General features: G+C 40.1%; 1 long non-coding RNA gene across 1 annotated transcript; it reads left to right on the top strand.

Moving 5' to 3' along the window:
- The first annotated feature begins 239 nt into the window (after positions 1-239).
- Positions 240-3,697, top strand: LOC134623139 (uncharacterized). The gene is made up of 4 exons (XR_010093237.2): positions 240-315; positions 2,087-2,197; positions 2,806-3,084; positions 3,604-3,697. It is a non-coding gene; the product is annotated as an uncharacterized LOC134623139 (long non-coding RNA).
- The last annotated feature ends 20,989 nt before the right edge of the window (positions 3,698-24,686 follow it).

The raw sequence follows: 24,686 nt of genomic DNA, 5'->3' as shown, positions 1-24,686 counted from the left end.
CTAGATCGAGTCGAGCGGCTCTCAGCCAATTAAATTACGCTGTTTGATCACATGACATGTTAGCCGGCAGTGTCTCCTAAAAAGAGAGCTGTTTAGAGGTGAGTGATTAAGTTTTTCTCCTAAATAGAGATCATTACAGAACGCCTAGTCCTACTTAAAATACCATTCATTTTTCTTTTATTTTATCATCTACTCGAACTGAGGAAAACGTTTGACTAACTCAAAGAAAAGTTCCGCGCCTCCCTGCCTGTCTGCAGAGGCAGTTTTGAATTCAGGAGCGGCATGATGGCAGCGGCAAACCCTGGCGGTTCTCCGGTAAGTATATTATGTTTTATCTTCAAGTTTGTCTTTTGAAACGTTAATTTTATTTAAATCCGTTGGTCACGTATAAGGTACACAGACGGGGTCTTTGCTCAACTCGTCTGATGCGTGTCTCACTAAGCGCTACATGCTAGCATCCTGCTAACCGAGCTAACCTTTACATGCTGTGCTCTACAAAATAGGATACTCGGTACAAAACCATAATCCGCAGATATTGATAGATAGACGAACACTGCAAATATAATGTGGAAACGAGAACGGCATTGGGTTAAGGGGTAAAATACACCATGAATAAAGCCATAGAGTGAATGGCTGCCATGGTTGCAGAACGGCCTGATTTAATGACAAGAAAGGGGAAGAGTGAGGTGAAGTGAACCAACCAAAGCCACAAAACACGGTCAGGCAAGGCGGGAATAGGGCAGTGATATGTCCGTCAGTATGAAGTTGGTGTGTGCTTTGGTGAACAAAAACTCGAGACCCGTAGCAGGAAGATGGGAGACTCACTGGAATAGTGGTGAATTAAAACATCATTTGTTGGGGAAATTTAGGTGTAAATGCATCCATACAGGCGAGACAGAGGCAGACCAGGCAGTGAAGAAAACAATGCAAACATTAGAAATATTAAAACGGAAATATGGGATTAATATAACATACAATTAGGGAAAATTAAAGGAACACAATGTAAATTATACTGTAAAGTCATTAAAACAGCATAACCTGATTAAAAGAAACATGTAATTGGGTAGGATGGTGATGATGATGATGATGATAATAATAATAATAATAATAATAATAATAATAATAATAATAATAATAATAATATTAAAAAACATGTACAAGATGGGCATGTATACTTGTACCCAGAATTTAACAACTATAAAGTTGTGGCATGCCAGTACCTTACCCCATCCATTATATCCACACTTTCAGAAAAGGATATGGTCAATATCTTTACAAATACTATCTAAACTTAAAAAGATAGCATAAGTTAAACGGGATATTTCCTCTGCGCTCTCCTAGAGTGAATACATCAAATTAAACAAATAAGTAGTCTATGGAATTTAAAAGTGGTTACCTACAATTCTGAAATGATAATACTAATTCTTATTGATGATGATATTGTATTTGAAATCCTGGTGTAACACTGAACCCGACATCATAAAATGATTACCCTTGTAATGTCAGGGAGCTACAACCAAGGAGGGAAAATATTACTATCTCACCCCTTGTATCCAATTACATAACAGCACTGCTTAGTAAAGGTGTTGAATTAGCTGGGTCGCTCAGTTTGGGGAAAATTGTGGGGAGCCTGCAAGGGCCTCAACTTCTCCATTCCCACAATGTGCAACAAATGGGCACAGCTGATCTTCAAGATTGGAACATCGGCCAATTACTTCCAACTTTAACGTGTTTTTGCAAAAGTATTCTTAAAATTGTCTCTTTACACAGATCATAATGATACAAGATGGCACTTGTGTAATTTCCTATAAATTCAATAAATCTAAATAATTGTTATCAACCCAGTAAATCCTGAAAAATGTTTTAACAGCTGTGTTAAATTAAACTTCATACTGACACATGCTGGAAAGTGCATTCATGAGACAATTCATGTTTTATGCCTTCTAGAGCAGTAGCAATCAAAGACTTTAAGGATTCTTTTACATTTTTTAAAAACACTCTGATTAAGGCATAAGTTGTTCTTTATCATCAGATCTAAGTTTGTTTAAAGCTTCGAATGTTTTGGGGTACTCTTCTTTGTTTTCAGGGTTCGTGGCAACCACGGATGGGAAAATGTGGAGGTTGCACGGCTGATGTTTACTGTTCGTGGCACAGGAAGAGGCAGTTTCATTTCAGGAATGAGTGTGCACAATCAAAGGTTTGTTCTCATAAAATACTGTCAACCTCAAATGTTTCTGACATAAGATGGAAGGTGTTGCAGCTTTATTTCCATTATTTAAAAATACATAAACATTTAAAGGGTATAGTTTTATGAAAAAAGTTTTATAGTAATATGTCTTTAGAGAACAGTGCCCTATCCAGCAGGATATATTGTCTGATATGTGTCAGGTGTTTTTTGTTTTGTTTTGTTTTTTGTTGTTGTTGTTGTTGTTGTTTCTTTCAATTTCCATTATTTACCCCTCAAGGAAGAAAATATTGGACAGGTCCTACAAACCCCAAAGAGCCTTCAGGACTCTGCCCTATTTTTAGTTATTCACACACCTTTTCCAGTCTGTTACTTCCTTCCAAGAATGTTCATTCTGTGTTAATGGTCTGGTTGTCATCTCATGTGTTGCCACTGATCATCACAACCCTTTTGACACCTTTTAAGTGATATGCCTGGGTCCTTCCTACATGCCCTGATAATGTATTATTACTGTTGTCATGCACACATTTCATGTAGGGTTAGAAATAAGCAGGGAATTTCTCATACACACCAAAAGAAAGGCCATACCTAATTTAAATATTTTTTATATATTATTTCAGAATAGAGCGACTGTGGAGAGACCTCTGGGTGGCCGTTACATGCATTTACTACGATGTTCTTCACAACCCTGAGGAAGAAGGCCTTCTTGACATTTCAAATGCTGCACACCTCTTTTGCTGCCATTACATCTTTCTTCCTCGACTAGAGGATAATTTTAATACATTTTGCAGTGGATGGGACAACCATCCACTGCGAACAGAAAACAACATGAGTCCCCCAACCAGCTGTGGGAGTTGGGTCACAGATATTACCCTGTTCCTGTTCCAGAAAACACACAGGTAAAGGTGCACATTTTTAGTACTCATTGATTCTCTTACAGAGAATGTGATGATTTTGTGGATAATTAAAGTCAGCCATAAATCCACAAACACAACAAGCTGAAAGTCAGTGATGCTGCTCGGTTTGCAGTCCTGAATATCACGGTACAAGCAGGATTCACTGCACTGTTAATGTTAGCTATGTTATATTGCTGCCTCTGTTTGGTGGTGTCGAGCCAAACGGACTTTAACGTGTGTTTGAACGAGCTGACGGTTCACTCGTTAAGCTGAAAGAAAGATGCTTTAATCACAGGAGTCACACATGTGTCCACTGGACCATCTGGGAACTCTTCTTGTTTAGCACTCGTAATAACACAAACACTAAATCCTCCTTCTCTTGTGCTGTTTTGTAGCAGTGTATACACCTGAGACTGTCACCTGTCTGTCTGTCCTGCACTCTCTCTCTGTTTCTTTCTCTCTGATTGTGGAATAAAAGTATGAACATGTATTATAAGTTACACTTGTGTTTGAATCCTGCAGCTTATCACACATTTGATTTCCATGTGTGACGACTGCAAGTGTCCAGAGTGAGGACAGACTGAGGGACCCACTGCTGCACATCATCTGTGAGGCTTTGCACCCCTGATGATCCACCAGGACAAACTCAGCAGTGTGTGAGGAAGAGGAGGAGGAAGAGCCAGCAGCAGCTGACAGATGGAGAGAATAGACAGACTGTTCCCTGGTTGTGAAGGACTGCTAGAAAAGTTTAAAATAACTAATTGTCTGTCCTGAATCAGTCTTATTAGGTAATGTTCAAATAATGTTATCATTCCAGTGTTTTCAGTGTGGGAGAAAGTAGTCAGGGCCTTCAAGTTACACACTATGAAAGGTAGCAACAAGATTAATATTCAGAAACCTAAAGTATGTATCAGCAGCAGAATGGAGCTAAAAATAAATGTTTGTTTCAGTTCTATGAAGCTTTGAGTATTTTGGATTAGTAGCACTGCTGTGTTTGTTGCATCATATTGTTGTAATTGTTTATATGCTTTATATATTCAGAGGTAAGTTGATCTATAGTGTAACATCATATTCTATAAGGATGTTATGTGTTTGTATACTTTCTGCCCAGTTTGACCCATTTAGCAGAAGTCAGCCTGTTTAAGGCTCTGATATCTATTCTGTATGACTTAAAGCAGTTATGACATGGTCTGATTTTCTCACCTAATAAAGGAATATTTCATATATCAGTCTACTCTTCATTCTATCAGCAACAGTTATCACAGCTCGTACATTTTCTTTTTACACATATATGTGAGCATTGAGCCAAATTTAGTAATGCCAACATATCAAACGAACAACATTTGTCTCTTATATATAATACATATACACTGTCAAACATATTTGTCTTTGAGTGAAGATTTAAGGTGATAGGACTTATAAATAACTGGAACTTGAATCTTTACTGAAGCTCAGTGTTAGACACAGAGTTCACTCACATGAATTTCACTCACATGTGCTGTACCAGTGTACCTGCACATGTGATGTGACAATAGAAGTGATTTGATTTGAGAGTTCAAACTCACTGCTGTAATAACTTATAATGATTAATATAATAACTGTAATATTGGCCATATCATATTTACACTGACTTTAGTCTCATGAACAACATTGGCTAATTGTTATTTACTAGCTAATCCTAAATGACTGTTCAGTACAGAAATGAAGGCCAACAATCATGTTTTACAGTCCTGCGGTCTCAGCCTCAGATACTTATTAAATCACACAAAGCTCGTGTAGAAACAAACACACGAACAAAATATGTTCTCCTTCATTTCTGTCAAACAAAGCTGTATGAAACGTTTCCAGCGGTTGGTGTTATGGTTGCTAGGCAACCTGGGCAGCGCGACGGAGGCTAGACCGTCCCATTTCACGAGCCTCGCACTTCCGGCCTTAGCGGTCTTTGAGTACGCGGCCCTTGAGGATCGTTGAGGCTGCGTACTTTAAGGCTGCAGACCCTGAATTGGGATACAGCCCCTGAATTGGGATACAGCCTTAATCCCTCACCTCTAAACAGCTATCTTCTAGGAGACACACTGCTGGCTAACGATGTCATGTGATCAAACAGCGTAATTTAATTGGCTGAGAGCCGCTCGACTCGATCTAGTGCTGATTGCTCTGGCTTGGGTCATTTAAGGTCATCACTTTTGCAGGTGAATTTTTGCAGTTGAATTTTTGCAGGTGAATTTTTGCAGGTGAATTTTTTGCAGGTGAATTTTTTGCAGGTGAATTTTTGCAGTTGAATTTTTTGCAGGTGAATTTTTGCAGGTGAATTTTTTGCAGGCGAATTTTTGCAGGTGAATATTTTTTGCAGGGAAATTTGGAGGATAAAAATTCAGTGTTATAAATTCAATGTCTAAAAATAGTTGGATTCTGATGACACTATATTTCTTCCATAGCTCATCTTTTACCATGTTGGATTACAACTTCCAAGGAATTGCCATTTTTTCCAGTGGAATTTTATTTACACTGAACACTAAACAAGTGCATCTTCAGAGCAGGATGTTCTCAACCTCGTCTCTCTCATTCCTCCCAAGATTAGCATAGATTGTCTCCTCCATGTGTAGCCTAACCAGCTGATTACTCCATATGCTGCCCAGAGAGACCCTAGATGGAGTGCTGGTGATAGTGCTGATACGTCCTAATAAAGAAAAGATTGAACAGCCTGCAGAAACAGAAGAAACATCACTGAAATTTCCCTCTGCTGCTACAAGTGATAAACACGTTGAGAGACCTCCAGATAAGCAAGCAAAACCCTCCAAACCCAGATCAAGGCCCACGCCAGCTAGGAAAATGGGATATAGACCCTGGAGACTATGTCAAATACTGACCAGAAGAGAAGAAAGACATTCCTGGAATGTCACAAAGTGTGCCTGTTAGAAGCCTAGTGAAAAGAAAAAGAAACAAAACAAAGGAAACCAGGACGTTACAACACTGGGGACCAAATCCTAGCAGGAAGAAAAGCTGGTATAAAATGGCTAGGATTACACAAGATCTACCTACCTATGACAGAACTCCCACTGTCCATGAGGGTTGTTTCATAAGGCAACATGTTCTCACTCCCAACTCGTCAAATGTGTGATGCAAGGCTCCCTCTGCTTCACTTATCGACGCGCAGGGTACCCCCCTCACGTCGAGAATTGATGTGGTGGGTCGTCTTATTGAATACTATATAGCGCTCCCTAAACGTTATTTATTGACGACAAGAGATTTCCACGAAAGTCTGTTGTCCGTATATTTATACATTTCCGAAATCACATTGTAGTGACGTGTACTGAACACAATATATTATATAATCCAAATCCAAATCCAATTTATTTATATAGCACATTTAAAAACAAAAGGTTTGCCCAAAGTGCTGTACAAAAACACAGTGTAAGACAAGATAAAACCACTGACACTTACATAAAACATAATAAAACACATAAACTATCAATGTCAACACAACATATACAAATATCAACTCACGCCAGTCTGAACGCTATCGAAAAAAGGTGTGTTTTCAAAAGCGTTTTAAAAACAGGAAACGAAGATGCCTGTCTAATATTTGAAGGCAGCGTATTCCAAAGTTTTGGGGCCATAACTGAAAAGGCTCGCTCTCCTCTGCATTTGAGCCTTGATTTTGGGACAATCAACAGCAGCTGGTCAGCTGATCTGAGGGGGAGCAAGACCATTAAGGCATTTATAAACCAGTGTTAGGACTTTGAAATTAATTCGTTGATGAACAGGAAGCCAGTGAAGAGAAGACAGGATGGGTGTTACATGTTCATGCCTGTGGGTACAAGTTAAGAGGCGGGCAGCAGCATTTTGAACAAGCTGAAGACGAGCAAGAGACCCTTGGCTGACTCCAACATAAAGCACATTGCAATAGTCAAGCCGTGTTGAAATAAAGGCATGTATTACCTTCTCCATGTCACGTCTTGACAAAACTGGCTTCAGTTTTGCTATTTGTCTCAGCTGGAAAAAGCTTTTTTGCAACACCGAATTAATATGTTTGTTTAATTTAAAATCTGAGTCCATAATGACTCCCAAGTTTGCCACATGCTTCTTGATATAAGACCCTAGCCAACCACAATTTACGAGCGGGTTGCATGAAATATTATTAGGTCTAAATACAATCACCTCCATTTTACTCTCATTGAAACTCAAAAAGTTCAGAGCTATCCAAGCTTTGACATCTTCAAGGCAGTTTAAAAGGATTTGGATGGAACCTGGGCCATTTGGTGCTAAAGGCAAAAAGATTTGGCAGTGATCTGCGTAACAGTGAAAGGATATTTCATGTTTTCTGTAAATAGACCCCAAAGGGAGCAGGTATAATGAAAAAAGAAGAGGGCCAAGGATTGAGCCCTGGGGCACCCCACAAGAAAGGTGGGCTAAAGTGGACTCAAAATTTTCAACTTTAACACTAAACGTTCTGCAACTCAAATATGAGCGAAGCCAATCCAGTGCTGCACCTTTGATGCCAACCAGGTGTTCCAAACGAGAGATAGGAATATTGTGGTCAACAGTGTCAAACGCTGCAGTAAGCTCTAAAAGCACAAGGATCACGGAACTTCCACAATCAGTAGCTAAAAAGATTGATATTAAAAACACGTAAAAGTGCTGTTTCAGTGGAGTGTAGATGTTTAAAACCAGACTCAAAAAGTTCCATGATGCCATTAACATCTAAAAACGCATTCAATTGGGTAAAAACAATTTTTTCCAATAACTTTGAAGAATGGGAGCCTTGAAATAGGTCTAAAATTTGAGCAAACCAAAGGGTCAAGGCCAGGTTTTTTTAATAAAGGGCTAACAATTGCATGTTTAAAACCATCAGGAACCACACTGGAAGTAATACTGCTATTTATAATAGCAAGGACAGAGGTTCCGATCGAAGGGAAAACCTCTTTAATATTTAATATTAATAATGTAAACAACTACCTGAGAAACAGCAGATACAGCAGATAAACTAAATACAGCTATTACTTTTGTATTGTTTATTGCATTTATGGAGTGAGTGATGTACGCTGGGTAATGGCACAGCTAGCGACTGGGTGACTTTATTCACCCTCTTCAGATGTTATCAGTCCATCAGGTGTTCTCAGTGTGCATGCGCCAACCAGCGTGCAGCCTGTTACAGTCGCTCCAGCCTTTTCTCTTAGTTTAGCTCTTTTTCTTACGTATTCTTTTTTTCCTGACTTGTATTTTCATCCGTTTATTATATTTTATTATATTTTTCTCAATCATGTGGATTGAGAGAGTTTTTCTTCTTCTGGTGGCCGTGGAACTGCTACTTTTATCAAGGAACAGGACCGCGGCACATCTCCTACACGCACGGACTGTTTACTCCAGAGATCAGCTGATCGCCCTGATGCTGGCCGGCTCGCTGGCCAGGCCCGCAGAAGTACCAGCTGAAATTTGGAGGAAAACACATCGGGGATGCAGAGGTCAAGGACAGAAGAGAAAAAAGAAGGAGACGGTGAGACAGCGGAGGCTCGAAGCGAGGAGGAGGTATAAACCGTGTCTGCCGTCTATTGTAATGGGAAATGTGCGATCCTTAGCGAATAAAATCGACGAGCTCGCAGCACTGGCACGGAGTCAGAGGGAATACCGAGAGTGTAGCCTGATGTGTTTCACCAAATCATGGATGCACCAGGATATTCCCGATGAGAATGCTTCAGTGGAAGGCTTCCACACTGTTCGGGCGGACAGGGACAGCATTGCTAGCGGTAAGCGGAAAGGAGGTGGGCTTGCTGTTTTAGTTAACAACCGGTGGTGTAACCCTGCCAACATAACAATCAAGGAAAGGATTTGTTGCCCGGACATTGAACTGTGTGCTGTTGGACCCAGGCCGTATTATTTACCCAGGGAATTTTCTCACGTGATCTTGGTGGCTGTTTATGTTCCTCCCTCTGCTAACCCCACAGCTGCATGTGACACTACCCACTCTGCCATAGCCCGGTTACAGACTCAGCACCCGAGTGCCTTTATTGTGATCTCGGGTGACTTCAACCATGTATCACTGGACAATACACTACCAACATTCAGACAATATGTGGACTGTCCCACCAGGGGAGAGAAAATTCTAGATCTGCTGTATGCTAATGTAAAGGATGCATACAGCTCCTCCTCCCTCCCCCCAGTTGGTAGGTCAGATCATAACCTGATTCACCTCACCCCCCGCTATGTGCCAATTGTGAGGAGGGAACCTGTGACCATGAGGAGCATTAGGAGGTGGTCAGAGGAGGCCTTAGTGGAACTACAGGGCTGTTTCGAGGTGACCGACTGGGAAACACTCTTTGAGCCTCACGCCGAGGACATCAATGGGCTTACGGAGTGTATCACAGACTACATAACTTTCTGCACCGACTCCATTGTTCCAACTCAGACTGTTCATTGTTACCCAAATAACAAGCCGTGGGTGACTAAGGACATCAAAGCTCTCCTCAACAACAAGAAGAGGGCTTTCAGAGACGGCAATAAAGAGGAGGTGAGAAGGGTCCAGGTGTTACTAAAGGACAAGATCAGAGAGACTAAGGACAATTATAGGAGGAAGCTGGAGTGGAAACTCCAGCAGAACAGCATGAGAGAGGTGTGGAGGGGCATGAAGACCATCACTGGATTCAGGCCAACCAACAGCAGGGGAGCTGAGGGAGGTGAGGATAGAGCTAACGAGTTGAATCTGTTTTTCAATAGATTTGACACCACAGTGTCTGCTCACACCCCCACAACCTCACCTGTAGTCAGCCTGGAACCCAGAGCCACACCACTGGGCCGGCCTCTCTCTTCACATAACACTGTTGCTGTTAGGTTTTGTATTGTTGATTGTCATTTATGCTTAGAAATATCTACTCATATATTCTTAGAGTTTTATAATTAGTTGTAGATTAATAGAAGTTTGATCCTTAGTAGTCTGCAGACACACGTTGTGTGCATTCCAGAGCACTCTGGCTTTCACACCCACATCCTGGGAGCATGGGAGAGGTCGTACCTTGTCTTATTGTTTTATGGTAGGATAAACGTATCTATGCCTGTTTTAGTCTAAGTGCATTTTGTTTAGATGAACTGCTGGACTTCCAGGCCAGCAGGGTTACACACACACACACACACACACACGTATACCTGGGTACGCTGTTATATGTTAATGACCCTATGCATATTCATGGGACCACAATAAAAGAGCAGTGTTACGGGGGAGCGGACGAGAGCAACTGGGGTCAAGCGAAGGAACGGCGCCTGTCCAGTTCTCTCCCGTGCACGTGAAACATGAAGAACTTGCCTACTCGTGTCTTGCTTGCTGTGTAATTACATTGCCTTCAACGTTCCAGCGAATAGGTTCAAGCTACAAACCTATCAGTTGCCTCCTGTGAGATTCCTGAGACCCCTCCCCCACCCATCACCTTCACTCAATAGGGCTTTGGAGTTGACGTCACTGGATGTGGGCCACGCCCCCTTTCCGCCATGACTCTTGGCTAGACACAAGATATAGCTTCAGCTATGGTTCGTACGTGTTGTGTGGTCGGTTGCAACGTTAAATGTCACGATCGTAAAGGCAACAAACTGGATAATGGGCTCTCTTTTCATCGTTTTCCATCCTGGAGGCAACGTGAGGGATCCCATGTATCCGATATTACTAAACAAAGACGTCAGGCTTGCATTGCAGCGGTGAGACGAGCGGATCGAGTTCTGTGCAATCCCCAGCTTTTTGTTGGTTTGGTCTCCGCATCTTCTTTCCGGTGAGTTCTAAATTAATTCATATCACTATTAAAATGCTTTTAGTGTTATTTTCAATGTGCTGAGGTCATAGATAATGAGATAAAACATGCTAATGTGTGACGCTGCAGAACCACGTCATGTCATCATGTCGACTGAGTAGCTTATGATTTAGCATTATTGCAGGCAAACCAGCATATGAAATGGATGTAACAAATCCAGACTGGGCACCAACACTGCTCATGGGCCTCTAAAAACATACTAAATTGCTCTCATTGTACACTAATCCGCACATAACTTCCAGATGAATCACACACCTGTCATGTGCACTAATATTATCTTACAGGCTTTTATTATGCAGCTGCAGAGTCTGTAGGTTCTTATTAATAATAATAAGATAATTCTTAAACTGGTTTGCTGTGTATGCGCTGACTTCACAGACAAACACAGGTTTGAACACTTGATAACTTTCTAAACAACTTCCTTGTTACAGTTTTTGATTTGCACGTACAGCCAACCCATCTATATTAGCCTTGGTTCATTACAGACCTTTTATTAAAAGTGGTTTTTGTGTGTTTCAGGTACTGCACTCACAACGACTGAATGAAACTGCGCTGTGACCTCGTTGTGTGGACACAGAGAGACCTTCTGTCATGCGCATCTTCCCTGATGTGGATTTCTGGGAACCACGTTTAAAGCAAGCACAAGACTTCTTTTTTAAAGTGTGTCTTCCTGAACCTTTTGGGAAATACTTCTCCAAACAACGTGCTGCTCTAAATAGCCTGTAATGTTTTCATTTTGTGGTTCAAGATTGAGGCCAGCTGTGTGTTGCCATGTAAATAGTTTGCATTTCATTTTTATGTACTTGCTAAGTACATGTGATACGATCAAGAATAAAAAAAAAAAAACATGTATACTATTCTTTTCTGTTTTATTGAAACTACTTCACACAAAGTACAATTATTTACAATGAACTACACATGCAACACAACAGCTTTATGAATACTCAACAAGAGCAAGCTTCATTTGGCGCTGGTTTGACAACCACACTGGGGCACATATTCAGCAAAACACAGCAAACCTTAACAATCTTATCCAGCAGTGTTGTTTATTTCTGCTCTGCCCTGTTCATTGCACACACAATGCTTCGTCTGCCCTTTAGCTTCCGTACGCTGTCTGTCCGATCATCACTGTCCACATTTGCAGCTGGTACCTTAACCTCCACTTGTCCAACACAACTGCTGTCCACAGCTATGACATTGTGATTTTGTTGTTGTTCTTCTGTCAGATCTTCATCGATTACTTCTGCACGGGGCACACCTTCAGACTCTGCAGCTGCATAATAAAAGCCTGTAAGATAAAATTAGTGCACATGACAGGTGTGTGATTCATCTGGAAGTTATGTGCGGATTAGTGTACAATGATAGCAATTTAGTATGTTTTTAGAGGCCCATGAGCAGTGTTGGTGCCCAGTCTGGATTTGTTACATCCATTTCATATGCTGGTTTGCCAGCAATAATGCTAAATCATAAGCTACTCAGTCGACATGACGTGGTTCTGCAGCATCACACATTAGCATGTTTTATCTCATTATCTATGACCTCAGCACATTGAAAATAACACTAAAAGCATTTTAATAGTGATATGCATTAATTTAATTTAGAACTCACCGGAAAGAAGATGCCGAGACCAAACCAACAAAAAGCTGGGATTGCACAGAACTCGATCCGCTCGTCTCACCGCTGCAATGCAAGCCTGACGTCTTTGTTTAGTAATATCGGATACATGGGATCCCTCACGTTGCCTCCAGGTTGAAAAACGATGAAAAGAGAGCCCATTATCCAGTTTGTTGCCTTCACGATCGTGACATTTAACGTTGCAACCGACCACACAACACGTACGAACCATAGCTGAAGCTGTATGCTTTGTCTGGCCAAGTGTCATGGCGGAAGGGGGCGTGGCCCACCTCCAGTGACATCACGCTCAAAGCCATATATATACAAAAAAGAAAAAAATGTATATACAGACATTACAAAAAGAAAAGAGAAAACCTATTGTACAGCAATAATAGCAGCAGAAAGTATGAAATTGCACTGCTCTAATTATACAGTCACAATGTGCATATATGTTTGGAGGGCTTATGGTGGGGGTGTAGCTTAGAGAGGTAGCTCTGTGTTATGAGTCTGAAAATTTGAAATCTGAAAATTTTGTAACGATGTCACGAAATCTTTCTGGAGCATAAATAAATAGGAGTTTAGAAAGGTAAGAAGGGCTTGAACATTTAGTGATTTTAAAACAAAAAGTAAAAATTTTTATTGAATCCTGTAAGGAAGAGGAAGTCAGTATAGAGAAGCCAGTACTGGAGTTATGTGTTTTCCCGTTTTGTAGCAGTCAGCAGGCAAGTACCTGCATTTTGGACCAGTTGGATACAATAAATAGAACACTGGTCCCAAACCAAAGTATAGAGAATTGCAGTATTCCAATTGGCAAGTAATAAACAGATGAATAACATGGCACACACCAACGTTTTAACATTTCTCTTACAATGAGGATAAAGGGCCAAAAATGCCAATTTGTTTTGTTTTCATTTAATTTTGAATTTTTTTCAGCAGTGAGGTTGTTAACATTTTGACTGGACATCATGAACTGTAGCCCAAAACGTTTGATGGAAAAAAAACAAAACAAACAAACAAACACCCCCCCCCAGCATTTCAACAAAATATCAACAATTTACAATTTTTTTTTTTTTTTTTTAAAAGCCTCGCACTGATCTGTCTATTTATGTGTCAATGTGATTATGCACGAAAGAGTTATGAAATATGCAGTTAAAAACTTAAGTAGGCTATGTCGCTCCTTACAAACACACACTATACCCAAACTAAACAACTAAAGAGAGGTGTGTTTGTGGTTGCCACAGGATACAACTCAATACAATTTAGAGGAATTTTAACCTGCATTAAACTAATCAAAAAACATGAGATTAACATAAAAATCTGGAGAAAAAAAGATCTGCTGCTGACTGTGGACAAAATGTTTTGATGAGGCAGGTAAATATAATCCAGCTCTTCTTAATTTACCTTTATTGGTCTTGATCACAGCTTTGTCAAATTTGGTAATGATGTCTTTCATTTACACCAGAGAGCTGAAACACACACCTTTTCCAGTTTTCAGGCATAATTGATGGAACATTCATATCAACTCTCATCTGGAAGGTCCCATCAGTGTTGGGGAGCATCTCTCCTTTGTGGACATCCTCATGAATCTCCTCTCCATCTTTCTTCCAGAACATCACGGGCTCTGTCAGGATAGCACCTGTAGAGTGGCAGCAGACTGGAAAGGAGGGAGTCTTCTGGAGGAGAGACATTGAGGGAAGAACTGGAGAGAAAGACAGTGAGACATTCAGTGCATCTACACCCTAAAAAACCCTAATTGGGTTAAAAATGACCCAATTTGTAACCCAGTGTTGGGTCAAATATGGACCGAGCCAATGCTGGGTTGTTTCAACTTCACAGGGTTTGGTTATTGGTTTGACCCAGCACACTGGGTTAGGGTAACAATCATAAAATTGGGTTAAATTGACCACTGCTTAAAGTTAAGGTTATTAAAAAAAATGGGTTAAATTGACCAATGTTTAAAGATGAAGTTAATAAAAATTGGGCAGAAACTCAGAACCTGTGACAAGGGTTATATTACCATTAGCATTTGGGTTCAGATTTCTACTTACTGTAAAATTCAGCATATAAAAACTAGATTCAAAACAGCTTTTCCCAAAAATACTTTTATTACAAAATGAAGGTAAAATGCAAGTAAAAAAAAAGTATTCATTATATTCTCTCCATTACTTCAAATCAGTTTTTGGTAACAGCACATGTAAATACACATGAAGACATGCTATTTAAAGCCAGCTCTGTTCTAGAACAAATTACATGTAAAAACTCTTAACTTAAAAACTAATGAATTGATGATTTTTTTTCAGTACTTAACATACATCAACACTTTGGAAAAGCGGCAAGAGGGAATCTCCCTTTCAGCACATTTCATGCACCTTTATGAGCAACATTTATGCTTCCATCATTGCTAAATAAAATTGGATAAACAAAAATCTTTATGTTTCTGTAGATTTCTTGTAAAATAAACAAATACAAAGAGCAGAAGCTCTGAAAAAAAAAAAAGGAAACCAAACATTTTAAACTGATCCTCTTTGTTTTCATCACCCCAGTGCACAAACTTTAGGAGCTGCCACTGGAGTCATTTTACTTGGGCCAGCATAGTGCAGTGTCCCCTGACGTTCTGACCACCCACCCACACCCACACACACCCCAACAAAAAACCTTATAACTGATTTAGTTTATGTACAAGGAATACTCACTTGTCTCCATAGCGCTCCATTAAGTGTAAAATAAGTATCCGAACCCTCCATCTTTCATGTATGGATATGTGATGGTGTTCCTGAAGACTGACAACCAAAGATATCCCCCGCAGGTGTACCTCACAGATGTTCTAAAGTTAATAATAATAATAATAATAATCTTCATTTATAAAGCACACTTAAAAACCAAGGGTATACCAAGATGCTTAACAATAAACAGAGAATAAAAGAAAGGTAAAAAGAAATAGGACCAAAGCAAGTACTAGGTATGCAAGCAGATCACTGTCACTGATACATAGGAGAAGCAGCAGATACATATCAAACAAAGAATTAAAATAATCTGTTGGATCTGCTTTTTGCTAATCCTTTTCAGGCACTTCTCAGGTGCTTCTCTCATCTAATAAAGAAATAAGAATAAGACCAACTTTATTTATTCCGAGGGAAATTCTTTTGTCATGTACATGCTCAAAGCAGCAGGAGAGACCGAGGAACAGATGAAATAGATATAAGATATACAATATATACAATAAGAATAGTGTACAGTAATATACAGTAGGATAGTGCAAGACATAGTATCAGATAACTCTAACAAAGTAATATACATAACTATATCCTGGTGAATAAATAACTTAACTATCAGTGCAGGCGGTTCTAGAAAGTGACAAAGTATTGTGCAATAGAATAAAGGGAGTAGCAGCATATGATGGGGGGATGAAAACAAATATTCAATAAGTACTCTTGGGTAATATTGCACGGTCTGGGAGGGAACAGAATAACATAGGTAATCGTCTCAGGAGCATCACCTACAGAGTGAGGAAGAGTTATACAGTCTTATTGCCACCGGTACAAAGGATTTACTGTGACGGTCAGTTCATTTTGGGGCAATGAGTCTTTTGCTGCGTTTGCTCCGATGGTCCATCATGGGGGCGTGCACGGGGTGGGAGGGGTTGTCCATGATAGAAAGAAGCTTTTTTAGCATTCTCCTCTCAGACACCTCCTCCAGGTTCTCAAGTCTGACACCCAGGACAGAACCAGCCTTTCTAATCAGTTTGTTCAGCCTGTTGGCATCAGCTGTCTTCACCCCACTTCCCCAGCACACAGCTGCAAAGAACACGACGCTCTCCAACACTGAGTGATAGAACATGGTCAGCATTTTCCTACCAACATTGAAAGACCTGAGTCGCCTCAGTAGGAAAAGCCGACTCTGCCCTTTTTTGAAGATAGCATTGGTGTTCTTGGTCCAGTCCAGTTTACAGTCCAAGTGTACCCCCAGGTACCGGTAGTCCTCAACGATCTCCACATCGGCCCCTCTGATGGTGACAGAGGTAGGAGGAGGAGCCTGCTTCCTAAAGTCCATAATCAGTTCCTTTGTCTTTGTGATGTTAAGTTGTAGGTGGTTTAGCTCACACCACTCGACAAAGCTGTCCACCACACTCCTGTACTCCTCCTCCTGTCCATCCCTGATACAGCCCACGATGGCAGAGTCATCTGAGAATTTCTGCAGATGGCATGACTGAGACTTGTACCTGAAGTCAGATGTGTAGAGGGTGAAGAGGAAGGGTGATAGGACCGTCCCCTGCGGCGACCCTGTGCTGCTCAGGATGTTATCTGAGTGGCAGCTCTTCAGTCGGACATGCTGTGGTCGACTTGTTAAATAGTCCGTAATCCAACCTACCAGTGGGGCGTCCACCTGCATTTCCGTGAGCTTATTCCCCAGCAGTGATGGTCTGATCGTGTTAAAAGCACTAGAGAAGTCAAAGAACATGACCCTCACAGTGCTCCCAACAATGTCCAGATGAGAATAAGCCTTGTCCAGCAGGTAGATGAGGGCATCCTCCACACCGATACGAGGTTGATAAGCAAACTGCAGGGGGTCCAGCCAAGGCTCCACCAGCAGACGCAGATGTTTCAGGATGAGTCTCTCTAGCGTCTTCATGACATGTGAGGTCAGAGCCACTGGCCTGTAGTCACTGGGGGTCGACGGGTTGATCTTTTTAGGGACAGGAACCAGGCAGGATGTCTTCCAGAGTGATGGGACTCTCTACATCTCCAGGCTCATGTTGAAGATCCGTTGCAGAACTCCAGACAGCTGGGAAACACAGCACCTGAGGGCCCTGGGACTGACACCATCAGGACCAGCAGCTTTGCCGGAGTGGAGTCTGCCCAATTCTTTTTTGATGTCATCTGCTGAGAGGGACAGGGTGAGACAGTCTGAGGGGGCAGGAGAGGGGGGAGGCGAAAGGAGAAGATGGGAAGAGCTGGGTGTGGAAACAGGAGACGCAGGGCAGTCGAACCTATTCAAATGTAGATTTAGGTTGTTAGCACTTTCGACGTCCCCATCCATCCAAACACCTCTCTTTTGTCTCAGGCCAGTGATAGCCCGCATTCCATTCCACACCTCCCTGGTGTTTTTTTCCTGCAGTTTGTTTTCCAGCCTCCTTCTGTAGGACTCTTTACCCTCTGCAATCTTGGCTTTCAGCTCCTTCTGCACCAGTTTCAGCTGATCTCTGTCACCATTTCTGAAAGCTCTTTTTTTTCTTGTTCAGGGTTGCTTTGATGTCTTTGGAAACCCAGGGCTTATTGTTGGGGAAGCACAGAATAGTTTTTTTGGGGACCACAGTGTCAACACAGAAGTTGATATAGTCTGTTACACAGCCTGTCAGATTGTCAATATTGTCCTGATTGGAATCACAAAGAACATCCCAGTCAGTTGACTCGAAGCATCCCTGCAGAGTCTCTTCCGACTCCCTTGTCCATGTTGTAACCGTTTTTGTGGCTGCAGGTTGTCTCTGAACGGCAGGTCTGTAAAGGGGCTGGAGGTAGACCAGGTTGTGATCAGCCCTGCCCAGAGGAGGGAGAGGGCTGGAGGTGTATGCCTCAGTAGCATTGGCATAAAACAGGTCCAGTGTTTTATTGTCTCTTGTTTTGCAGTCCACATACTGCTTGAATGTAGGTAGAACAGTGGAGAGGTTCGTGTGGTTAAAATCGCCCGTTATAGCCACAAACGCAGAGGGACTACGATTTAGTAGGTCCGCTGTCGCAGAGCTGATGACGTCATACGCCTGCGCCGCGTTGGCATCAGGGGCGATGTAAACAATGACGATAATGGCGAGGGAAAACTCACACGGTAGATAATATGGTCGAAGACCGACTCCTAACAGTTCGATGTGTTTGTTACACACAGCCATCCTCACCTTAACGTGACTGGGGGAACACCAGCGGTTGTTAACATAAAGAGCGAGTCCTCCTCCCCTCTTCTTCTCGCTGCTGCCTGGGTCTCTGTCTGCTCTCACACACGTGAATCCGTTTATATCCACCACCTGGTCCGGGATGTTTTTGTGCAGCCATGTCTCCGTGAAACACATAACACTGCATTCTTGGAAAACTTTCTCTGTCCTTGTTAGCGTCGCGATCTCCTCCATCTTATTAACCAGCGATCTGACATTGCCAGTCACCACAGACGGGAGAGCAGGACGGAATCTTTTCCTCCTCAGTCTTCGCATTTTCCCCGCTCTGCAGCCGCGGTAGTTCCTCTTGATCACCGCAGGGATCTCATGCTGAACACCGGCATGGCTGTGGTGTCTTAGCCCCAGCAGCTGGTCCCGGTTATAGACAAAGGGGCAGCGTGGCGTCGCGGTCATCTCAGTAGTTTTACACGGAGTTTCGTGTCCAAACACGGATAAAAACTTCTCGACTACACAAGAAGTATAAACTAAAAAACTAATTAAGTAGACAAAAAAGAAATAAATAAGAGGAAAAGAGAGAAAGGGGAAAGTAATTTTCAACTGCAGAGAGCATGCTAGACAGGCTGCCATCCGAGACGGCGCCGGAAGTGCCGGAAATTACTTCACCTGCTTGGTAGACTATATTAGCTGGCTTCATTTTTGCCAGAAGGCTTTGGTTGGTTTTCATTTGCTTTGACATGCAGGTTATGCCTCAGTGCTTGGTTGTATTTTGTTCACCTTTTCTCAGATTATGAGTAATAACTTGGCTAAGTGAAAAATGTTAGTGTCGCTCTGTTCTTTGTTATGCTCGTAATGAGCTGAGCATAACACCCCATATTCTGTGTCCTTTGGTAGATTCTGATTTTATAATGATATATAATAATAAGCTTTATTTATAAAGCATACATAAAAACCAAGGGTATCCCAAGGTGCTTAACAAGTAACATAGAGGATAAAAGGAAGATAACAGAAATAGGACTAAAGCAAGTACTAGGTATGCAAGCAGATCACTGTCACTGATACATAGGAGAAGCAGCAGATACAGAACAAACAAGGAATTAAATGAGCATAAAAGTACATAATTAAACATCATAAGTCAAATATTAACTAGAAGGAAAGACAAGATTGAATAAGTGGGTCTTTAGTTGCGATTTAAACAATGCAATAGAATCAGAGGTGCGGATAGCAAGAGGGAGGTTATTCCACAGTACTGGGGAAGCCAGAGCAAACGCACGGTCACCCTGAGACTTCAGCCGAAATCTAGGTTGTGCCAGAAGTAGTTGAGTAGCAGATCTATGTGTTCTAGCAGGCGTATGTGGCTTAACCATAACATTACACTTACATTTTTCTTTCTTTAAATATAGGATTTAATTTACAGGGTAATAAAGAATTGGTTTTGGTTAAGATTTAATTTACTTATACACTCACATAATACTATATTCTATAATAAGTGCGCACATTTTAGTTTACACTGTTATGTATGTATCTTTCTTTGTTTTCTGAGTTACCTCAGCGGCAGCTGCTCCCAGTCCCTTGGTTGATTAGCTAGGAGGTAGAAAAGGGGTGGAGCAAGCCTATATGGAGACCTGCAAATCGGGTCATACCACAATTCTGGATCATGGGGGGAAATGGAATTTGTTATGTTAGTTTTAGTTGGGTTTTGTGTGGAAGATTTTGTATAATTCTGTATAATTTAACCAAGTTTGTTTTAAGGTCAAATAAAAAAAAACTTTTTTGCATTTTAGCCTGTGCCTGATGTTCCTTCACAATACTCAAAAGTTAGCAAAGATAACATTTCTCATGTTTAATTTTCATTAAAGTGAATGTAAACAGATATTAGTCAAAAAATATATATAAGCAAGTGTGATTGCACAGCTTGTGTACCCTGGACCGATCATTTGGAGAATTAAGTTGGTGACTTTCGTCTGTGAAGTAATGACAGGCCGCTAGCACTGCCTCCATCTGTGAAGAGCAAATATTATATTTGTGATGTGTGAGCTGTGATAACATATCCATAAAAAACGTAACTTTAACATATACTTAGTGCTCTTTGACACACCCGAGAATGTAATCTGGCCAGAAAAGAAAAAAAAATGATGCCAAAAACTGGAGTTCATCCAGCGGCCACTTGATGCTGCTCTAAAAACCAGTCAGTCCCAATTTGAGCAAATTAAATTACTTACTTCTAGTTTGCTACAAGTAAATACAAGCAGTCGAGTGAGACTGTAATATTTTATTAGTGTATTACTTTGCACATTAACAGGTGTTAATCATCAGTTAGCTGATGATATCACCATCCAAATTTGGTCACCTGCGGCTCCAAAAATCCACATAGCAGACTTATGCTTATGTTGAGGTCTAAAAAATGTGGAGACCAGAAATGGATCTGACTTTTAAGATGCCATTCAAGTAAAATGTGTTTAGTCTGTAAGTCTAATCTATGAAAAATCATTAAAAAGTCTCCAAATACATACAGAGACAAACATTTGACACCAGATGTTACAGATGATGTGCTTTTATCTCTTCGTAATCACAAAATTAATATAAAAACAGAAAATAAAGAGTAAAAACATAAATGTAACTAAAAACAAAAACATAACTACCATTAACAGTTAAAAAATAGATATATAATATCCATATTAGATACTGTGAGGCACACATATATGTAATGGTTTGACAAATAAACTATGAAACTTGTTTAACAAGAAGAGTACAAAGTTTGTATCTCAGCATCTATTAATTATTGGTATGCAGGCTGGAGTATCGGTTTGCCTTCAGAGATGTTGTGAGGAACTGCAAAGACAGAAACACAGTGTTAGTGAAGATACTCCTCTGTGTCTAAAAATATTAATAAGATACTCAAGAGTAACTCAAGAAAATTCTGAGACCTTGGTGACAATATAATTTGGAGTTAAAAAATGATTATTATCATAAAGTACAACGAGACCTCATGGTAACACTAGGGACTTATTTACATGTAATTCCAGTGTATTTTATTTGAAATTAAAATGTAATTATATTAAAATACAAATACCAGGTAGGTACTTTTGAATACAAGAGCAATAATAACATTTTTTACAAAAAAGAAATAAATACATTTAATTCATGTTTAAGTAATTTTAAGTATTGGAACACTTCAGATATTTAACAGGAAAGGAGACACAAATTATACTGTAAATAATTTTAAATACAGCATGAGTCATCTTATACAGTCCTAAACAGTTTTTCAGAAAAACAAAAAATATTTCACAGTCTTAGCATGCTGTACTTTTTAAACTCAAAAATGAAAACTAATGCCTCTTACTTTTCTTTGTTTTCATAAATGCCACTTTGCAAGTGATGATGATGACAAAAAGAAAAGCCAGAGCAGCAATGATGAAGATAATAATATCAGTTTGGTTCTCTGTTGAACAAAAAACATATTAGCAATGTTAAAGAGTGCTTAGTAGATGACTTATAATGCTGGTGTGAAAAATCTAGTTTTAGACTTACCTTGATTTGTTCTAATCATTCCTTTGTCAAGTTTGGTAATGATGTTGTCATCGGAGAGCCGAAACACACAGTCATATCTCCTCCAGTCTTCAGATGTGACCGATGAAACATTCAGATCGACACTCATCTGGAAGGTCCCATCATGGTTTGGATTGATCTCTCCTTTTTTCACACCTTCATGAATCTCCTCTCCATCTTTCCTCCAGAACATTACGGCTTTGTTAGGATAGAAACCTGTAGCGTGGCAGCTGACTAGAGAGGAGGGAGTCTTCTGGAGGAGAAACACTGAGGGAAGAACTGGAGAGTGAAAGGATGTAGAGATTTGTGCTTATGTGATCAAGATATTATGTCATTTTTTTTTAACATTGTGTGCTTAATGGGATACTAACTACTGGTAATTCTGAAAAAAATATCCAATAGTTTGTTTTCCACTAATGGTAATTCATCATGTCTGTTACAGTACATACAGTTACAAAAAAAAGTCAAATTTTTTACATTTCAACATTTATGTGACCTTAAACATAATCTGCTTTTCAACAAAATTCAAAGTAGGAAAATAAAACCAAATTGAATGAATGAAACTAAAATATTAACCAGCACACATTTCCTGAAGAAAAGGAGTGAGTATTGCACACATATGGACAAAAGTACAAAATTCATATATTTTCTATGTCAAGTGCCATTGCCCACAGATGCAATGGCACTTGGCAAGTCAAACGGCCAGCAATGCACACTTTGTGGATTATTAATGAACTTATTAATCAAGTTCAGTGTCAGCTGATAATATCAACTTCCCATAAAAATTTGGTCACATGTGGCTTCAAACATTCATGTAGCACAAATGCTGATTTTATACTTCAGAATTGTGCAGTCCATTACCGCTGATGTGCAAAAAAAAAAAAAAAAACAAGCCCAACAAGCCATGCTGTTTGCATAGCAAGGGTTGTTTTGCACAGCTCATTGAATTTAAACTCTGTTAATTCATTCCCAAAATAACAGTTAACTCTGTGTTACTGAAAAGTGGAAGTGTCCATAAATCCAGTGTCACGTGGAATTAAAATAAGGAATCAAGCATATATCCTGCACATCAGGGTACTCACAGACAAATTTCTCTATGTATGCTCAGTCATCCAGGTAAAGGTAATTAAAGCGGGAGAAAAATGTCTCTGCACTGAAAATGCTACATCTCAAGAACTAAAGAAAAGTTAACCATAAGCTGTGTACAGGGAAACTGGGAGAAAAGATTGTGAGCTGCTGAAAAGTTACTGCACATTAAAATCACAGAGGACCATTGCTGTATCCAGTTTACCTGTTTTCTGCTGAGAGCTTTTCCAGACCTTTGAATATTTCTGAAGCTTTTCAGGGCAAGCCTTCATAAAAAGTTTTTCCAAAATTCACATCTGTATTTATCTACATCCCACTCATGTTTGGTGACGACAGCCTGTGGCCTTGGAGTAATCCATGTTAGAGTTTTCAGGTCCAAAGATATTAAGTCTTCTCCATCATAACCGTACTGTTGATAACCAACAATATCCCCGGTCACATCATCCCATTCACAACCAGCCATTTGTTGAACTATGTGGACACCTGAGAGACCAGCAGAGTAAAGCAGAAAGGCACAATGAGATCCCAGAGTATTCAACCATTAGAGATTAAAATAGAGAAACTATGCATCAAAGGTGCTGCAGTAATATGTGAGCAAACTGTCATTTTGTGCTTCTGTAAAAACCTGTATAGCTACATCTGTTTGACAGCAAGCCAGGAGAAATATTTTTCTCTGTGACCTACCTCCAGTGTGGTTAAAGCGCTCCTTAAACTTGTTACTTTCAGATTTAAAGATCTGTCTGTAACTCCTGCAGTTCTGTGTGCTGCTCTCCCAGCGATCGCCTACAATGGTGTTCATCCAGTCTTGTTTCAGTTCAGTTTTCTTGATGCTGGTGTCATAGTAAGCTACCTCTGCTTCGTTAAGCAAAGCAACAGCTACAAAATCTGGGAATTCTGTGACTCCAATTGATGATGTGAGGAAGAACCTCAGAGAGTTTTTTTCTGTTAAAGGCAAGAAGACAACACAATCTGTATCTTGGATTATTTTTCCTGTTGTAAGTTCAATTTTTTCCCAAATTTTTAATTTTAATTTTGTAACTCAGGTATTTCCCCATTACTATGACTGAAAACATTAAAGCATATTAAAGCTATATCACTGTATTTATTTCTAGTGCTTTGTCCTGTGAGTTTATTGTGGCCAGTGCAGCTATATCTAGTTAACTACATGCTATACTACACATTTAAGTGCTCCTGACATTTTAAACTCACTTACACAAACACACAGTACATTTTAAATGTATAAAATTTGATCTTACCTGCAAATGCAACACAACAAAACAGGAGTAACAGAAACAGAAGTTTCTTCATTTTCTTCGGGTAAGGCGTGGAGCTGAACAGAAGAGTGTTGAATGTTGGACTGCTTCCTGGTTTTATGAAATAGGATATGTGAGGCATGTTTACCTGAATAAAGGCTCATCTCTAAACAATCCAAAATATCACAGTCATGATCACACAATCTTATTCTTATTCAAAGTACAATTAACCCTAGCACAGAGTTATTTTAATCTTTATAATCCCATATATTTTATGGGATTCTACATGTGTTTTTTAATCCACTACCTGTAACCTTAACTTTTTTATTTCATCATAATTTTATTGGATGGAAGAAACAAAAAGCATTGTTTATTGTAACATGTAACGTGTAATGTTTACATAAATATCAGGACCTTATTGCCTTACCTTTC

Source organism: Pelmatolapia mariae, unplaced genomic scaffold (genome assembly GCF_036321145.2).
Source record: "Pelmatolapia mariae isolate MD_Pm_ZW unplaced genomic scaffold, Pm_UMD_F_2 NODE_ptg000429l+_length_47357_cov_1, whole genome shotgun sequence".
In the NCBI taxonomy this organism is placed as follows: Eukaryota; Metazoa; Chordata; class Actinopteri; order Cichliformes; family Cichlidae; genus Pelmatolapia; species Pelmatolapia mariae.
Note: the sequence above shows the minus strand (reverse complement) of the source record. Positions and strands in the feature narration are given on the sequence as shown.